The sequence below is a fragment of the Lygodium microphyllum genome, chromosome 11 (genome assembly GCF_053477565.2).
Source record: "Lygodium microphyllum isolate KBCC chromosome 11, Lygodium_microphyllum_v1.1.10, whole genome shotgun sequence".
NCBI lineage: Eukaryota > Viridiplantae > Streptophyta > Polypodiopsida > Schizaeales > Lygodiaceae > Lygodium > Lygodium microphyllum.
In genome coordinates, this window is record NC_141145.1 from 92140428 (window position 1) to 92160838 (window position 20411).

General features: G+C 43.1%; 1 pseudogene; it reads right to left on the reverse strand.

Moving 5' to 3' along the window:
- Window positions 1-812: 812 nt before the first annotated feature.
- On the reverse strand, window positions 813-2108 carry LOC148029080 (transcription factor bHLH35-like; annotated as a pseudogene).
- Between the last annotated feature and the right edge of the window lie 18303 nt (window positions 2109-20411).

The following is a 20411-nucleotide window of genomic DNA, read 5'->3' on the forward strand; positions in this document are numbered from 1 at the left end:
GATTTATTGTTTGTGCACAAAAGATTTATTAGATCCTCTCTACATAGATCTCTATAAAACATAGTAATCACTTACCTTGAAGTTTGGGGTTTTGATGTCACTTATTCTCACTATGTTGTAGTTGTATCAAGCTTGAAAACTTAGTTTGTTGGGCATTATGATTGACTATTAGGTGAGGTTCCAGGGATTTAGTGCTTGGTACCATAGATGATGCAACATTCCTTGCACATGCAACAACCAAGACTCTCTGAGATTTAATGTGAGCCACTTGAATGAGCTTAAAGATGCTGAAGAAGGGGAGCTTCTCAACTGCATTTTGCATTAATTCCATCGGTCTTCAGATTAGAGATGTTTGATATTTCTCTGTCTGTGCCCTCTTTGAAATATAAACAATGCATGAACTTTTTTTTTTTGCCTATACAACATTATAGTTTTGAGTGATGACCTTGCAAAGCATGACATCATACACAATTCTGCATAAATAATGAATAACCTTTATTGAGATGAGACACTAAGCTACATTGGAACTTCACCTAGGTACAAGGGGATTCTGAAGCTTAACTAAGTACAGTAAAGATTCAGGTTTAACAAATGAAATTCTTCAAACTTGTTTACCCCAAATATCGTAGGCTATAAGCTTACTTTGTAATGTGACTAGACTGAATTGACTCCCCAAGGTAAATGCTGAGCTCTTACTGCTGCTGCTTATCTTAACTATGAGGTTGAACATCTATGCCCAAAATTGTTGTTTTTGTGCAAGCAATTCATCAGTCATGCATGAATGTTTAAATATGAGGCCAAAGATGCTAAGGTCATACCTTGACTACTAAAGTGTTCAGAATAGGATCATTTATTGATGTGAGATTGGCATTGATAATATCTAGGTCCAAAGCCTCCAGTGCTCTTTTCAACTGAACAAAAGTCCCTGGTCCTTTTTTGCAATGAATTTGAAGATTATAAGTTTGCTCCTCCATTTGAGAAACCTCAAACTAAGCATAAAGAAAGAGGTAGAGAGAGGGAAATGTTAGATGAATTCATGCACAAAGAAGCTCTACCTTTGAATCGCACAAAATTCGTATAAGGAGAAAAAGGTCACCCTAGTCCTACCTCTAGGAGTTTGTGCTCGGGCATATTCAAGCCAGGTTCATTCCCATTACCTAGAGCTATTCCAACAGTCAAGGACCCATCTTGCAAAGCATCCTTGTTCTGATTGAAGAGTACTAATTTTAGCTTGTATATCCTCCACCTGCTTCTGGAGATCTCTAACCTATCCAATAGCATCACTAACAATAGAAGCCTTGTCCATCTACACACATGGTTCACTATTTGCTGAAAAAATGGGAGAGGAAAGCACATGACCTTTCACTTGTGATCCAAAAATGGTATTGGAGTCAGCAACCTATGAATGATTATGATGAGACAGTGGACTATCTTCAGGTTCATCATTTGCATATTAGAAAATATCAAAACAAAGTGCATTATTGTTGTTGACAGTTATGCAAGTTCTTCCTGATACAGTTGAACAAAGAGTACCTTGCTTATTTTGGGAACAATGGCCTGTAAGGAGTATAACCATTCATTGAGTTTTTTCCTCCTCTTCCTCTCAGAGATGAGATTCTTCGACATGGGATTCTTGCCATCGGGATTGAGCTTACTTCCTTCATCATCATCCATGGCATCACTGTTGTCAGATGAATCAATTTGTTTCATGTCATTCGCAGATTTGGACCGCCCAAGCCGCCTTACTTTAGCAGACTGTGGATGTGCTGAGGAAGCAGCTTTTTGCTCGACAGAAGAGGAGGCTAATGTAAGCATTTCAGCATTTGCAACAGCCCCATCCTGTTGTTTCTTATTATTGCATTAGCTTAGCTTGGCTTGGGTACTTTCGTAGTGGATGAATAAATCCCACCCGATGCTGCTTGAGGAAACAAATCTTTTTGTTTAGTTGACGGATCCTCGGGAGCTTTCCAAGAAGGACAATTCTGTTCTAGGGGCAGGTTCCACTTGTTATAATTCTCTAATAGTCTTGACAACTCATCACAGTTAATTCCTAGTGAAGTTGCGCCAACGCCAGATAAAAGCATTTCATGGTGAGTGGTATTTAGCATAGTGGGGAGCTCCAGATCCTCTTGTGAAACAGTGGCAGGGGAAAACACCATCGGCACTGAGCATGGGATGTTGCTGTCCATGTAGTCTACATACTTTGAAAAAGTTCAGTGCTTGCACTTGCACTCAACAAGGGATGCAAAATGTGCATAGATTCAAGGAGCTTGTCACTTGAAGCCGAGTCATCTGCAAAATCTAACTCAGCCATGCTGATTGCTACAATGAACCACCCCAACAACTATAAGGATTAGTCCTGTGATTGCTCTGAGGTGAACCATAGCTGGTGATCAGACAAGAGACTATAGGATGCGCCCCAAGAGTGTTGCAATCAACTTGAATTAATGATTGTCAATGAGTCTGAATCTTGTCAAAAGAAGTGTAAGGAAACATCTTCTTCTAGAGGAAGCAACAAGATATAAATTTGCCTAATATGAGTTTAGTTCATCAATGTCAGCACGCCATTCAAAATTGGGCCTACTTTTTGTTAAATGGCATGTTGCTGTTCAACTGTTGGATTGAGCTTACCAAGGCTCAAGTTAGAGAGATGGTAGAATTGGCTGCTGGTTGGATTGAGCCTATGATGGCAATCACACTTGGCTGCTTGGATTGAGCCTATGGCAATGGCACTAGCACTGGTGTTGAAGACACGGCTTTGAATTGCTTGGCGATGGCATGAATTGCTTGGCCAAGCAAAAGTCCTAGTGAGTCAAGAGGCATTAAGTGGTGGGCAAGAAATTCGAAGACAGAGCTCGAGGAAGGAATAGTAGGGTAAGGAGCTGATGTATCATGTACATAAAGTTATACACTAGAAAGGAGAGGGGTGGGTTAGGCTGAGGATAAGTAAGGATGGGCACGACAAGTTGGGAGGGGCTGCCTTATGATTTTGTAAAACACTATTGATAGGATTTTCTATGATTCTGTAGTATTAGATGGTGTTAAGGTGTAACCAACTAAAATATTTGTATGTATGAGTGTATAAACAATGAATTTTGTTTCTTTATAATGCTACGGATGGCTAAGGTGGAATCAACATCACAAAGGGAGACAATGGTGTTTGAATCATCATCAAAGAGATACAAGAGAGAGACATATCACCTCCATGTTAAGCTTGATTGTGAGTATGAGCCATTAAGTAAGGAAAACAAACCTTGTCTCATATCTTCTACATCCATAGAGCTTTGTAGGTTGTAAGGAAAGAGGAATACAGATCTATGGATGGTTGGGAAATTGTATCCAAAAGATCCTATGCATAACTCCGTGCCTTCCTTTAGGGATATTACACCCTTAATAAGCTTAATTGGAAATGGTTATAATGGCCTCTTAGGATACACTCAACATTTGAATACCATTAGCAATGTACACAAGTTAGAAATAGATTTGTTAGAGAAGGAGAATGCCTCTTTGAGGTAAACATTAGAGCAATGTAAACACAAATTATTGTAGAATAAGGAGACTATTTTAGAGTTGGAGAAATAGAGATTAATCAAGGCTTAAAGAAACAATATTGGGGGTTTGCAAATGATGTAAGAAACTTCAAAATATTCAAGACATAAAGCTATGAAGCAGTGGTACTATGAAAAGAATACATGTAGTGGAGTAAGTAAGTTCTTTGTTACTTTTTTCACCATCTCATAAAGTATTTGTAATATGATAACTGAACATTTTTTATTGTGAATATAGGGATATCCTACAACTTAATGAAGAAATGACTTCAAGCATAAGGGCATCAATTGAACACTTTAAAATGCTTCTAAGTAAGGAAGCTATCAAAGGAATATTGAAAGGATCCAAAGTATTAAAATCTTGCCACACAGGAGATTGAGATTTTCCTGAGAGGGAGTCAACTTCGCTCAAGTGATATGCAACCTTTTTTAGATGAGCTAGGTATATCTAGCATGGGATACACAACTATTTACAAATCTCTTTATAGGAAGATGAAGGAATCTAAGCTACAAGGAGGAACGATATTGCCAAACCCAACATCACTCAAAAGAATGCGAAAACAAGTGAATGATCAAGTCCTACGACTCCTGGGAGCTCCATTATATTTTACAACTTGGAGGTCTTACAGTCATACTCTGTTCAATTATTTGAGGTGACTCTTGATGAATGTGATGGTCTCCTGAAATTTATACTCAAGCTCGATGAGTGCCAGATTGTGAAGGATAAAAAGCTAAAATAGGTCACCATCACCTTGATGAATAGGGCATTCGATCCAACAATTTCGAAGCACAATCCAAAATGGTCTAGTTTGAGAACAATATATTCTCTCTGGGGTCCTTTGAGGTGAGTAATATATTTTAAATTGGAAGTTTACTTATGCTAATACTGTTGTATATGTGTGTATTCCACGTTATCTGATAATTTTGAAACCTTGCATGGGATTTTCCACAAGACAAATATACCCCAAAATCATTAGTGATCAAAGGAATGGGAGAATCTTGAACGTGGAAGCCATGTACGATGTAGTGGGCAATGTGTTGATTTGACCATTGACTTTTTAATTCACCCAATACTATTTCAAAGGCCATGTAGTCATCTGAGTTCCATGTGTGCATATCACAAAACTTAAAGATTGCATATCCTGCACAGGCCATGCATTATACAGATATGGACTCGAGACAAGGGAATATCTAAAACTGCTCTCAAACTTGGATCTTTGAGGTGCCTATTGGATGCCTTTTTCCACTTCCTTTTGCCAAGTTCCTTTGTAGCATGCATGCAATATATGCATGGGCTCTTCAAATTGGCCCCTTTTGAGACATTGTACATGTACTTTAGGGTCTTCAAATCACCCGCTAGATATCACTCTACTTTGAATCTTCAATGAGCAACACTTCACTCCATATTTGAATGGATGATTGGCCGATTTGCAAGGACTTAGGAGTCAAGTCCTTGTTTGATTTGCCCAAGTGAGAAACATTCAATTATTTTTGCGTTGCCTTGAACTCTTCCTTTGAAAAGGAATGGATGACTCATATCAGAGTGCATCCTTGTATATCATAGTCAAAGTCTCTATTGTGGAGACATATTCCATTTCCTTGACATTTGAATCCATGAGTAGATACTATCCCAATCCGTTTCAATAATATTAGAATTAGTTTCTAGATTATCTGCAACAATGGCTAGGTAGTAGTTCTCCCTGATGTTAAAAAGGGCCTAGATATCGGACATGAGAACATACTACCTTTCACCAATAGGGAATGAGGGGAGCAAAGCTATGGGAACTTCACCAACATCCTTCTCAACCTCTTACTCAACAATAGAACCCACCACCTCTGTGTTCTCCCTTCTCAGTGCTTCAACATCGAGTTGAGCACTTTGCTCCCTCTCACTGGCCACATCTACTACAGTGAAATATCTTGCACTCCCTCTCTCTCCACTTCACAAGGATGTTGTGTATTTTCTAGGTCTTGGACATGCTTTTTCCCTTTATCCCCTAGCAACACATGTAGTAAGCATACAAACCCGTAAAAGTACTCGATGAGATGGCACTTTTGATTGTGTGTAGGGCATTGTAGATCTACCTTCTTCATACCCTCATGGACCCTTAGCACTGCCCTATAGACCCTTTTCCTTTAGGGCTTATCACTAAAGGTATCACTCAAGTGAACATATTGCAAGCCCTCGATAGGAACCTCTCCAATAGATGTTTGCTCCAAGAAAGTGGCATCATGTTCCTCGAGGTAGATTTGTGAGGCCTTGATCCACTCCTCCATAGAGGCAGTGATAGAAAATACATGGGATACTTGTAGCAGATACTTTTGTCCCATTCGACCAAGGAAATTTACAAGCATCTCCTCAAGACTATGTCCACTCCTCCTAGTCTCTTGTGTTGGAGTGCTAGGAGTGCCTTAATACTAGCAAGCTCTTGTGCTGGAGCGTTAAGATTGGCTTCACTCCTCACAGACTTAGGAGTCCCCTCCATATACTGCACCTGTGTAGAATCCATATATGTAAACATAACTATATAAGAAACACCAATCAGCAAAGGGGGACTCAGACAATACAAGGGGGGAGGGGAGGGGTTGCAAAACCTCGAGATTCCCCCCTCACATTGTGGGGGTCCTTTTAGTGGTTTGGGGCACAGTGGATCCACACAATGTGAGGGGTTTAGGGTCCAAAATCTTGACCCCCCCTCGCATTGTGCAGGTCCTTGGTAGTTTGGGATGGGGGGAACTAGAACAATGCGAGGGGGTTCCAAAATCTGGAGGCCCCCTCTCATGTTGTGTGGGTCCTTGGTGGTTTGGGATGGGGATGGGGAAAAATATGCCAATGGGAGGGGGCGCTAAAATCTTGAGGCCCTCCTCTCACATTGCATTGGTCCTTGTTTTGGGATAGGGGACTGTGGTGGTTGTCTTGGGAGGAGGGATTTCCCAATGCAAGGGGGGGACCCTTGAAATTTTGAAACCCCCCTCCTCACACTGTGTGGTTTCAACACTTGAGCGAGGGGGATCGGGGGGTGGGGGTGGGGTGCAAGCTACTATACCAAAACAATAGAAGTCCAAAAGAGAGTGCAATGAGGGCCGCACCTTAGGATAGAGAGTGAGAATGGACCTTTGATCAAGCACCAACATGAGCTAGGGGGGAGGGTGGGAGAGAGAGAGAGAGTAGAATTATAGAGGAGGAGCGAGTGAGTGCAAAAATAGGGGGCAAATCTACTCCTAGCTCAACTCTTTATAGCCTTGAGTATTGCACACGTGGTGACTACGTGTGCATTCACTGCGACACATGCGAGGAGCCTCGCTAGTGGAGACGTGGCATCTCACTCACTTCTTCACATGTAAAGGGACCATGATATCAGACATGTGGCATGCACTTTTGATTCTCACATGTGTGGATGTACGTTCTTGTTAATGTGGCATTGAGTGATGTCAGCACATGTAAGCATCATCACAAAATTTGATAGTTGATTGATTTTTTACTTTGCACGTTGCAAGCCTCTTGAACCTCTAGAGCTCTCAACACTCATCTACAATGGTGAGTCTCTTCTCCTATGAAGCTCGCACAAAGCAATATGGCCATAGCGAGCTGAAAGAGCACCCTCCCCTCGCATTGCGTTGGTCCAAGTCTTGCATAACATGAGGGGAGGGTGTGGAAAAATCTTGACCCATCCCCCTCGCACTGTACCATCTCCCCTAGCTGGAGCTACATAATGAGAGGGGGAGGCCTCCTATGTTGTAACCCTATCCTCATGTTGTGCAGTTTCCCTTGGCTGATAGTCGGGAGCTGCACAATGTGAGGGAAGGCGCCTCTTAATGTAGTGGCCCCCTGCCCTTGCATTGTGCGGTTTCATCCAGCCCCACACAATGTGAGGGGGGGCTCCTAATTTTGGGACCCCCTTCCTCGCCTTGTGCGGGTTCGGTCTCTTTTATCCCATTTCTCTAGTTTTTTGCCCTTTCCTTATTGGGAATTCTAATACTATGTTTGTACTCTTTCATAGACATGGCTAGAACAAAGCAAACCACGAGGGTAGTATCATTTAGAAACCCACACAATGCACAGTAAGGAGCATCCTCTAGGCAAAATGTGTAGGATGATGCATCAACCCTAGGCCCCAAGCTCGTAGAGAAGGGATTCGATTCTAGGAAGAGGATGATCCCCTTGCAGACCAAAGGTCATCGTAAGCAATACTAGTAGCATGCCTCAGTCCTTAAAGAGCTAAGGAGGATCATGAACTACCATGAGCCTGGAATTGCAAAGATGCCATTTTTCCAAGGTTATTAAAGATATATGCGAAGCAAACAACCTAAACTTCCATTGGCATGCCTCAACACTAAATTGCCTTCATGAAGCTGCTGAGGACTTTATGGTAGAATTTTTTTAGGACTCTTGTATTTTGGCAACTCATATCCATAGGGTGATAATGATGCCTAGGGACTTCACATCCCTTAGGTTACTCAGGTTCATATATGACAAGTTGTTGGTCCCACAAGGCATTATATATAGGAAGATGAAGGGGATTTTAGAGATTCCTCCTCTCAAAAAGGGCAAGGAGGTGAGGGTGAGTGATGTCACACCCTTACATTCCCACAACACAAGGGTAAATGCCCAAAAGGTTTCCTAGGAAGAAAGGGAGGGTCATGAGATGGAGGCCAGGGAGACGGATACCGAGAGAGGGACCACGAAGAAAAGAGAGAGGCATGATAGCATGCATGAAGACAATTGTGAGGCACTTGAGATGCTGGGTCCATTTTTTAATGTTGTGCTGCCCTTAAGAAGGCCACACTAGTAGCAGCAGCTAAGTGCTATCCGCTTTAGCGAGGAGGATATTTGAGTCCTCTCAAACCTTCAAAAGAAGGTCAATGATCATGTAATGACCGCAGTCTTTAGGTATTGTGAAACTTTGAAAATTTTGCATGTTTTTCTTGTGTGCATGTGGCCTAAATCTTACTCTTTATTTGCTTTTGCAGTTTCTTGTAAACCTTCCCTCTAATGTTCAAGAGAAGGTTTTTGTCATAGATTCTCTCCTATCAATGGTTTTGACCCAAGAGAGAACATTGTATCTAGACGTATGCCCGTGGTATCGAGATTGCAATTTTAATCTCGTACAACGTCTGGTTATGGCATACCATGAAAGGTAAGGCCTTTTTGGTATGTTTCTTTTAAGTTATCTCAAATCCTTTTTTTATTGCCAAACTTTACTGTCCTTCTTGTCTTGTAGATCTCATTGGAGCCTGATTGTTTATGATATTCCCACATGGAGATGCTTTCTAGCCAACTCAATTGAAGGATACCATGACAATGTGAAGCATTAACTGTGTTTACCTTGACCAAAATAGTTCTTTGGAAAAGCCAGTAAAGGGCTTCAAGGCAGTGGTTCAAGACCATGAGATGTTGGACAATACAACAATTATTCTTTGTAGAGTGCCGAAGTAGGGCGATGGCTCTAGTTGCGGATGGAGAGTTTGCTACAATGCAAAATTTCTCTTGGAACATCTACTTGGGCAAAAAATAGGCGATGCAAGTTTATTTTTTGTTAATTTAACCTAGCATAGCCTGAATAATTTTATACTTAGTCTCATTTCTATGATTTTATGCAGGGTGAGCACTTAGCAACTTATACAGATGATGACCTTCTTTTCTTTAGAGCAGAGATAATTGAAAATCTAATTAAGTACCCTTCTCATCAAAATCTCTCAATACCACTTGTGTATGACCCTCTAGCTCCATGCCTAGAACCCTGTGTCAGAATGCCATATCCCCATCTCAATGCCATTGATTTAGATGATGTGCACTTGACTGATGACACTGACTATTTGGACAACTCTGATATAGAGAGGATGCAAAGATTGTATACATGCCAAAATTATAGTATTCAAATCAGAAATCCTCTTCTACATAATCCAAAGCTTTTGTAATCAAATTGCATAATTGGAAATGGAATTCAAATAGTTTTTGTATCACTTTTCATCCTTCTTACAATTTTGCATTTGTATTTGCATTTGTACTATTGGATATGTTGAGGCATGATGAAAACTTGTGTAGTGTGAATGTCCTTACATAAAGCATTTCTCTCTTTTCTCCGAGGCACTTGCACATAAGGTTCGCCGTGATTCACGTTATTTGCAAACAAGAAAATTGTAACTTAGACAATGTACTACACTTTTGGATTACATATTCTATTTCCCCGGTAACCATTGCACTTGAACAAATAAGCAGCAAGAATATTTAAGTCCCCATTCATTAGGTCCATTTGCACTTGATGTAAAGAGATATTTGCCCTTATGTTGCGCATCGTTTTAAGAGCTCATCCTCCAACCAAACCTCCAACATCATCACATGATTATTAGCATCATCTTGTAAGTCTTGATCAATTGCCACACTCTTTCCATTCACATAATGCCATCTCATGTAATATAAGATCATAATAAAATTTTGTGATGCAATTATATATTTGCAAACAATAGATTTTCATTCCATTTTGGACATAATCCCACACACTTCTTTTATATCCCAAATTTGACCTAGAAAGTCTATACATTTCTTTGATTTGCATATGAACATTGATGTTGTTTTCCAAACTTCCTCATCATTAAAAAAAATCTATAAAAACATATAATGGCATGAAGATTGTGATATTCACTGTGTTAACCCCAACACGAAGAAAGCAAAAGGAAATAAAAAAGACGCAGGGCAAAGGCAGAAAAAAGGTAGCCCGACTGAAGAAAGAAGAGGAGAAAAGGCCAAAAGCGCAAGGGCAACCTTAAAAAGTCCAAGGTAAATGCAAAAGGAGAAAGGTGCATTTTAAAATACAAAGGCGCACCCTGAAATCTTGTAAAAGAGTGCTAGGCGGTGGAAAATCCAGAAAGCTAAAGCAGAAGACAAAGACAAAGGCCAAGGCAAAGAGAAACGGAAGACAAAGGCACACAAGGAAAAGCGCAAGTCACAACTTTTGTAAAAGAGCGCAAGCGCATCATGGTTTAATTCAAGGAGCGCCGGGCTCTCACCCGTGCAATTTGTAAAGGTAGATGGGCGGTAGGAAGGAAGCTAGGAAGATAGAAGGTCAATGGGAAAAAGGGCCTAGGCTACGGCCGGCCATGTAAAAAAAGGGGAAAAGGGGATGACCGTCCAAAAGGGATTTAGGGTTTTGTATATAAAGTTGAAAAGTGAATGAGAAGCTCATTCTTGTATGTGGCCAAAAGTAGCTCTCTTCTTCTTCTTCCTCTTCTTATTCTTGCTTGCTTGAGCTCATGCTTGAGAGAGAGGGAGTGTGAGAGTGTGAGGGTGTGAGTGTGTGAGGGTGAGGGACCCAGAGAGGAGAAGCTCTCCATCTTCTTCTCTCTTCTTCTCTTCTCTTCTCTTCTCTTGTCTTGCTCACGGCAATGGAGCTTGGAGCGTGGAGCTTGAGGATGGAGCTTGCTTGAAGCTTGCACTTGGATTGTGGAGCTACCGGAGTGCGCGGGAGAGGAGGTAACTCGATCGGCATGGAGGTAAGATCACTACCCCCATAGATATGGATGGCGCGTCGGCTATGTGAGAGGTAGCCATCAGTGCTCGACTTGGAACACTTGAAACAATAAGCGGTCCGTGGGTCTTGGCGGTTGAGCGAAAGCTCCCACAACCTGTCTGCTAGCTACATTAGGCCGTGGATATCTTTGAATATTTGCACAAATATTTAATCTATAAGATTCAGTGATTGAAGATATGCTTAGGGAATACTGCTGTCGCGAACCCAAAAAGTGGATTCAATACTTACCCCTCCCCCTCCCGCCTCGCCTATTGGTGTTTTGTTTCATGCTTTTTCGATTTTAAGCCAAAAAACCCCATTTTTCCTCTAAAAACCATGCTTTTCGGGTTTTTCTCATTTATTTCCCACACTTTAAGTGTATGTTTTCTGAGTTTTTTTATTATGAAAGACTAAAACCAACAGCAAATCAGTTTTCAGCCCATAAGAACATGATTAGCCTCATCAAATGCGAAAAAAGAGCCGTTTTCTTTGTAAAAATGCCATTATCGTGTATCTTTTTATTATTTCAGGTTTTGAAACTTGTTGCGGTCTGCAAACCAGGCCCCATTTGATGCTCAATCTGCCTCCACACTGCTATCTTCAGCCCACCTTCGGTTTGGAAGCGATCCGGTACCGCGCCGGACAAGCATTCACCAACCAGGCTTCATTCTTCTTCACATGCAGGAACTACCCCTTGCAGGAGAGAGAGGGAGGAGAGAGAAAGATTGAAATTTGATCTCCACAATCAGGCAGCCATTTGACGCATGGTAGGTAGCGATGGAGAGTGAAGATCAAGGGTATCTCAAGTATAAGATAGATTGGGGGGTTGCTTTCAGGCCTCATAGCCCCTCCATCAAATCGTTGACAAAATGGCGCCTTCATTCTCTCTGCATGCATGAAAATCGGTTCCCCCCCCCCCCCCCCCCCACACACACACACACAGACATACAAATTCTTTTTTTTTGTTGGGGCTCCGAAAGGAAGCCCCCAAGGGTCATAACTTTTGGGACTTCTTAAGTCCATTCCCACTTGCCTTTGGTTCTTGGCCTCCCAGACATCCTATCTCCTGTGTCCGGTACCCAATTCGCAGTCCGAAAAATCTTGCGCATCCGTCTTGAAGTCCTCCACTGCAAAGTGTCTCCCAAGGTCCCATCTGACATGCCAAAAAATTATGAAAATTCATAAACAATCGTAAAGTGGGTCTTTTAAGCCTTTTCCGGGCATTGTCAGTCAAAATCGTACTGATTGCCATCACCGCCTTCGACGAAGTCTATTTTTCCCATGAAATTCAAAAATTTTGGCTAATTTTAAGCACTTCTCGGCATCAAAAATCATTTTGGCTATTTTTAAGCACTTCGCAGCATAAAAAATCATCTGTTAGGATGTTGAACATGAAGAAGGACCAGGTTTTGACCAATGATGGCATCAACATCCAAGACATCCCAGATCTAGAAGTAAGGCTTTAGGAAAAAGTCATCACTCCCTATTCTCTAGCCAAAAGTATAATTCGCTTATGCACAAAATCAACGTGCCCATGTTGGAGAGCCTGGCAGCTCGTTGATTGGATGAGGTTGATTGGAATGGGTATGTGAGAAAGATGATTGACCAATTAGCCAAGGCACTAGCCCTAGGGAGCAAATCGGTTGGCAGGGAATTTCGAATGTCAAAGGAAGGAGCTGAAAGAAAGAAACCATCATCAAAAGCCTCATTCATTGGATATGGTGGTGTGCTGGGTGCTCTTATCCAAGAGGCAGTGAAAGAGGTGCAGAGAAGAATAAAGAAGGAGAAGGAGTTGATGAAACACGGTCCGTCGCCTACCTACCATGAACGAGAGCAATCTAGTGAAATAACTTAAGTGACAAAGAGGAGGAAAAAGAAACCCAATCTAGCCATGAAGAGACTGAGATAACAAAGAAGAAGACCACACAGGAGAAGCAAGAAGAAGAAAGAAGAAAGCTGATTGGCAAAAGGCTTGAAAAAGAGAGTCTAAGAAAGACGAGGAAGAAAGTAAGAAAAAAGAAAAAGAAGAGTTTGACAGAATGAAAGAAGAGTCAAGAAGAGCCGAAGAAGAAAGAAGGAGGAAAGCAGTTGAAAAAGAGAAAGAATTAAAGAGGAAGGAAAAAGAGGACATTGTGCTAGCAACGCGCATGTCAATAGAACAACAGTGCAGACAAGACGAGCTGGGTGCTATGAGCCCAACATGAGATGAAGGCCCAAGCTCAAGTGCCCAAGTTCCAGAGATCACGGCCCCTCTAGTGAAAGAAGGAAAGGGCAAGGGCCTAATTGAACCCATCCCTACTCTCGTAGTGCCCACTACCCCAACAACCACAACCACCCAAGGCTCCATGCCTAAAGTTGATGCTAGCAACATGTTGGCATGGGTATAATTATTTGTGAATAAGGAAATGGCCCAAGGGGCAGGTGAAGGAACTCCCGATCCAGGAACTAAGAGACCAGTAGCAAAGCAGACGCCGAGTCGAGATAGGACCCTAAGAGGCAAAGGGTGGAAACCTCCACGACCTCCATTCCCACAACGATGACGCCACTTGCAAACTATGATGAGTACATCCAAGAGCTTCTCTCATAGTTATAGAAAGCAAAGGAGGATAAGAAGGTTGTAGTGGTCGAGTTAGAAGCCGAAAAGGAGTCCACGGTTGCGTTCCAATTAGAGAAGACTCGTCAAGTAGCTATATGCCAGAAATAAATGCATGAGCTGAAAGTAAAGCTCAAAGCCAAGGAAGGAGAAGAAGGAAAGTGGGAAGCAAGGCTGGCAGAGGAGAAACAGAACCTAGTGAGGATGCAGCAATGCACCGAGGAGCTGGCAAGGTTGTATGAATAGTTGCAAGAAGAAATGAAGAATGTCCAAGATGCCATAGAAATGCTAGAAGCAGCATGAGAGGAAAGGGCATGTAGGTATTAAAAGGAGATAGAAAATTTGAAAAAGGAGGCAACCTTGGGGTAGGAAGAGCAAAAGAGATTGGAGAGAGAGATTGAAGGGCAAGAGCAATGGCTCATATTCCGGGTGCAAAGGCAAGGGGAGCACCTTGAAGAAATGAAAAAGAGAGCAAAAGATTGGGCTAACCATAATGAAAGAAGAGTTAGGGACTTGGTGCATCGTTTGTCCTGGGTAGAAGCAGAGAAAGTGCTAGCAGAAGGGAGGGTAGAGGCTGCTCAAGTGAGCCTAAAAACCCAACAATGCACCTTCCTTAACACAATCTTGGATATCACTCAAATAGAAGAAGGGGAGGCCGTTGAACCATTGAAGAGGAAGCTAGGTATTGCGTGTAGGGCCTTAAGAGCAGGATTGCATATGCTGGTGCAGGTAGTGGGTGTCAACCTTAGCCTCGAAGAATAGAGGAGTTATCTACTAAGGGTAGGCTTGAACCCACAAGAAGTGGATGCCCTAGGGTTCATTGAGGGGGCACAATAGGAGGACAAACAAGAGGAAGAGGCAAGAACAAGTTTTGAGATGGGACCTCAAGAGGAAGAACTCATCCCACAACCCCCTTCCCCTCGACCCGAAGTACAACAGGAGGTGGATGCCTCTACGGAAAGAAAAGTAGAGCTTAATAAGAAGAGACAACAAATGGTAAAGCAAGCACGGAGAAAATTGAATGCCCAACCAGCAATAGTGCCAAGAACACCTACCCCATCGAGCCAAGATGACTTCCTAGCAAGCTTTAATGCTGAACTCATGATCTGGGAGCAAGAAGAGACTGCTCGTGAGCCCTTCGACTTTAATTTTTGATTTCCTGCCAACTTGCATAGAGTAATGCCATTCAAGGTGGTGGAAGAGGTAATTAATGTTGGAAGCAAGCTAGGAGACAAATGGATATCTGAGAGGGCATAGAACCCTACCTTTTGGGGAACAGAGGACACAGATTTTTGGCAGAACAAAGTTTTTGAAGTACCTAGAGCAGTGAAGGGCTATGAATGCCAACCAACGTGGAGAAGGTACATTTTTTATGTAAACATGGATGCATGGATGGCATTTTGTAATAGCCTACCCTTCCAAAGGAATAACCCGGCTCTCATGCCATATCCAAGAAGGATAGGAGTGGATTTTAATCCAAGCATCCACGAAAGGTATGACTTTCCATGGATCTATAATGCAAATGCTAGTAAACTCAAAGAAGCCCTAGTCTTCACGTTAGAGGACCTATATGACTCAATAGTCCACTTCATTAGTGAATTCTCTTCTTGCCTCAATCCGGTTTTCATCACAACATGTAACTACCTTAGATTGCTTAGGATACTATTGAGGCAGGATCCAACACCACAAGAATATTGCATCCTAGCACTCTTTTTTGATCCCAATGGGATAGACAGCTGCGCTATGGCTAGATTAATGATGTGAGTTGCTCTATTCCCCTCATTTTGCTTAGACTTTAGAAGATATGATGATAGTTACTTCACCCACTGCATAATCCATTTCTTTCCAATACCAGTCTCCAAGTATGTCTAAACCTCAAGGGGTACATGCAGAGCTGGAAATCTGCATTGGGGATTGTCCACTTTTTGCACTATCCAAAGCTGGCAGTGGAAGAGGGTTAAGAGATCCAATTCCTATTATGCTTAATGGTGAATTGTAAAATTTGTCATTAAAGAAAACCCCATCCTTGGTCAATGTCTTATTAGAGGTCACTTTGTACAATGACTTGCCAATAGAGCCATGAATGGTATCAAAGCTTCCAGGTATGCTTTCGATAGGTTGCTAGTCTTCAAGGTTTGATGGATGTATATCTACAACCCTAAAGAGACTTCAATAAATTCCTAAAACATAAAAACTCAGTTTCAAGCCTATTGAAATTTTTTGAACTTACAGTTGAAAGGTGAGAAGGATTGAAGCTTGCATGGGAGAGCTATGGCAGGAGAGAGAGAGAGAGAGAGAGAAAGAAAGAAAGTTATATTAACGTCTTCTAAAGACCAAAACTGGCCTATGAGACAAATTGTGATACAACTGATGAGGTCCAGCTATCCAAAATAAAAGTGCTGAATGAAAAGCTAAAAATTGGAAACTGAAAATACGGTGCTGTGAGTGTGATAAGTGTCGTGTATGTGTATGTGCGTATGTAGCTCTGGTACTCCAGATAATGGCTACAAAAGGGGAAACAAATGTCGGCCATGATAGGGGAACAATTGTCGGCTGTGATAAAGTGGTGCGATGTGTATATGTAACAAATGCAGGGAGATATACTATCCTGGGATGTAGTAGCAGTCGTCGAAGTCACTAGTAGCAGGTGATCCCTCCTGGATGTAGGATGTGGTACATCGGCGGTGCAGAAAGAGCAAACTGGAGATTTGAGATCCAATGTGTCGAGTGTCGTCGGATCTCAGTCTGCTGTCGATGTAGATCAAGAATCCTCCGGATCTCTTGTTGGTGTGGCTGTGGGGTCCGAAACCCACAGATCCTTGTGCGGTGTCGGGTACGCTGGTCCTCAGCCTGCTGTAGTGTGAGCCCGGAGGTCTGGCTAGACGCTGGTACAGTAGCTCTCACTCTGTCTGTCTGAAAGAACTATGTAATAGTCGTCTGGGTGGGCCCCTCTCTGACTGGGACCCGCTATGTGCTCTGCTCTCTGATGTGCCATGCCTCTCCCAGAAAACGGCCAAATGATCTCTGATCCATATCAGTCATGCATCCCTGAAGTGAGCTGCTCAATGTGTATCTAGATCTCAACTCTGAGTATGCCGGGCATCTGAGAGAGAGAGAGAGAGAGAGAGAGAGAGAGAGAGAGAGAGAGAGAGAGAGAGAGAGAGAGAGAGAGAGAGACTCACAAATGTGGGAACTCCAATAGTCACAATGTTTGACCGGCCTTCCCTTTATTCAAAGGACACTAAAAGAATAAAGAATGTGTGTGAAGGAAAGCTACGGAGCTCTACCCCGAGACCTACAGATCGCTTATTGATCAAGTGTTTCAAGCCAAGTGGCCATGGCTACCTCTCACATAGCCGACGCACAATGCCTACCTTACGGGTGTAGTGAGCTTACCTTGATGCTTAATCGAGTTCCCTCCTCTCTCTTGCACTCCGGTAGCTCCACGATCCTTGCGGCAAGCTCAAGCAACCTCAAGCCCTCTCCGTCAAGCTCCATCCTCCATAGCCGTGCGGCGAGAAAAGAGAAGAGAAGAGAAGAAGAGAAGATGAAGAGAGAAGATGGGGAGCTTCTTCTCCACGATCCCTCACTCTCACACACTCACTCCCTCACACTCCCTCAATCCCTCACTCAAGCACAAGCAAGAAGGCAAGAAACAAGAGAAGAAGAAAAAGAAGCTTTTGTCACACACAAGAATGAGCTTCTCATTCACTTTTCAAATTTATATTCAAAATCCTAAATCCCTTTTGGGCGGTCATCTCCTTATCCCCTTTTTTACATGACCGGCTGGCCTAGGCCCTTTTCCCCATTGTCCTTCTATCTTCCTAGCTTCCTTTCCACCGCCCGTCTATATTTACAAATTGCACGTGTGAGAGCCTGGCGCTCCTTAAATTAAATCATGATGTGCTTGCGCTCTTTTACAAAAGTATTGACTTGCGCTTTTCCTTGTGTGCCTTTTCCCTTATTTAGGACTTTTATGCACTTCTTGTGTTTCTAGATTTTTCTTGGCGCGCCTTTGTCTTCCGTTTCACTTTTTCTTGGCCTTTGTCTTCTGCTTTAGCTTTTCCATATTTTCCACCTTATTCATTTGACGGTTAACATTACCCCCCTCCTAGACGAGTGCCAGTCCCATGGTGCTGTGATGGGGAGTAGTGGGGTAGTTGGGGTTGTTGCTAAGTGGAACTGGTGGGTAGATGACCACAATCAAAAGGGGCTGTTGTGAATGAGAGGTGATGGAGTTTGATTAACGATGACCGGGAGAGATTCCGGTGTGCTTTAGACTTCATGAAGATGCTCAGCATTTCTCACACAGTTGTAGCTCCCATTCTCTGCGAGACGACTGATAAAGATTTTGCATGGGCATCTCTAATCATTTGGAGAATATGAGGTTCCAAAAGCTATGCCAATGGTAGGTCCATCACTGAGTTTTCCTTCTGCTTGATTTGGTTCAGTCATGGTAGCCATCAACAGGCAGATGGTCGGCTACATCAAGCATGTTGGTCCATCCAACCATCGGAGTATGCAAAAGCTCCTGAAGTTGCTGTAGTGGTGTCCTGTCCTACTCAGGGAAAAATTCATGGTCATTAGCAGATGTTGTGGATGATCTTCTTTAGCTGGGTAGCCATTCGTTGAGTCATGATCATAGCCTGCAAGAGAAAGTTGTGCACTCCCTAAGGGGTGTGTCTGTCTCACGGTGTGTTTGTAAGTGCATGTGTAGTGGAACTGGGAGATGGGTATAACCTTGGGTAAGCTCTTGGTAATGTCCCACACTTGAGGGCCCAGTTCGTGTGTTGTTGGAGGTGCAGTGCAAAACTTAGGGTGATAGGTCTGGAAGTCCTGCCCTTGATGTGCCCTAAGTGTGAAGTGGGGGAGGGGCTAGGTGTAAACCCTAGGTGTAGTGAGTGAAGTGAGCCCTCGTGCTTTTTTCTTTTCTCTTTTTATTTTTCTTCTCTTTTTTTTTGAAGAATTGCATACAAGGAAGATGTCCTGGCTAATGCCTATCTCCTTCAGAGCTGAATTACGAGGCAATCGCAAGCATTGGGATAGGAATGCACGGCTTTGTAGATATTCTTTAATACCAGCCCGGGCCTTCAGAGGTGTGGATGACAAGAAAGGATGATTGTACCTGGTGAAGCAGGTATCACTCATATCCTCTAAGACTTCTAGGCAAAAGGAGGGAAGAGGGTTTCCCTCATCATTAGTCTAGTCATGGCTCTACTATTTATCCCTAGATTGATGTCAAAAAAGAGTGGAGGGAGGTGGGCTTCCTTAGCTGTGGGTCTCTGCATCGGTTGATAGATGGGAGGAGATCCTCTAACCTAAATACTAGGCATTCCTCGGGGCTCCGGGCATTAACATTATATATCTTAGGGAAGTCAAAATTCCCATGAGTATTTTGATCATAGTCAACTCCATGACTACGAGGGTAGGGGATGTAGATGGGGTCGTTGCATTCTTCAAGGAGCGAGCTGTAGAAGGCAGTCCAGGCGTCAAAATTGGTATCCCAAATCCTCCTCCGCCACTTTGGCTGTGCCTCATAGCCTTGGATGGTTTTGGGAACCCTGTTTACCTTGTCTTGCCAGTAGTTTTCAGGCTCTTGCCTTCATCTGGTTATTATGAGGCTTCTTTCCTCTATCCACCTGTTTGCAAGATCATTAGCTAGATCCTTGATCTTGGCTAGAATACCTAGAGGCAAAGCACGGTCCAGAGAGCATGGATAAGCAAATGAAAGTTCAAACGGCCTCATTTGGAACTCCCGTTGGCGCCATACGACCAATTCCTGAGGCCAATTGATAGGATGGGGGTCCCCTCGTAGTGGCATAGGCTCTTCAGGGAATTTTCTTAGCAGTGATTGTGCTGTGCGTTGGGCTTCCTCTGCTAGTTCTTGTCTTCTTCTTCTGGTTGCCACAATGCGCTCGGGCATATGGGCATCTTCAGGCTCTTCAGGCATGTGGTATGGTAGAGGCAGACTGGGCATTCTTTGTTGCTCTTCTTCAGCATCCTGCTCAAAGTCCAGACCCTCTTCGACATTTTGTTCGACAACTGATGGAACCGCTTGTGGTGATGGTGGTGGCTGCTCATGCTCTTCAAACCCAAGTTCCTTAAGCTCAACAGTGGAGAGGCCGACACGGCGTAGGTAGTGAAATTGCTACTCTTTTGTGATTCTTGTGCCTGTTGGAAGCTCCCGTTCTTGAAGGCCATACTGTAGTGCTCGGGTGGTCAGTTCTAGCTTCCTTCTTACCTTCTCCATTGACTCATTGCCCTCCGCCTGGGTGATGTGTAGTACAGTGCTGAGGAAGGCTTGCCTTTGTGTGTTGGCACATACATCAGCAGCTTCTGCCCTGGACTCTACAAGCACTCTCTCGCACTCAGCCACCGCCAAGCGTTCTCTTAAACCCCTAACTCTTTCAAAATTGTTTCTTTCCCACTCACTGGCTCTTTCGTCCATCTTCTTTATTCCCTCCTCCAGCTCACTTGCCAAGGTTGTCACAACTTGCTGCTGCTCATTTGTTAAGAACCAGAGTTGGTTCCTTTCCCTAGATTTTCGAGCCAGCTGTTCTTCAGCAATTTCTTTTGCCGGATTTGTAAACCTGAATCTTTTTTCTGCCTCAGCAAATAGCTCTGACTTTTCTTACACAAGCTGCTCGTGACTTTGGATCTGTGCGAAGTGCAATCTTCTTTGGGTGAAGGCCATGGCCACGAGGGCCTCTATGTCTCCCTTGGTAATCTCCAATGCATCTTGCAGTCGTTGTGCCTCATTCT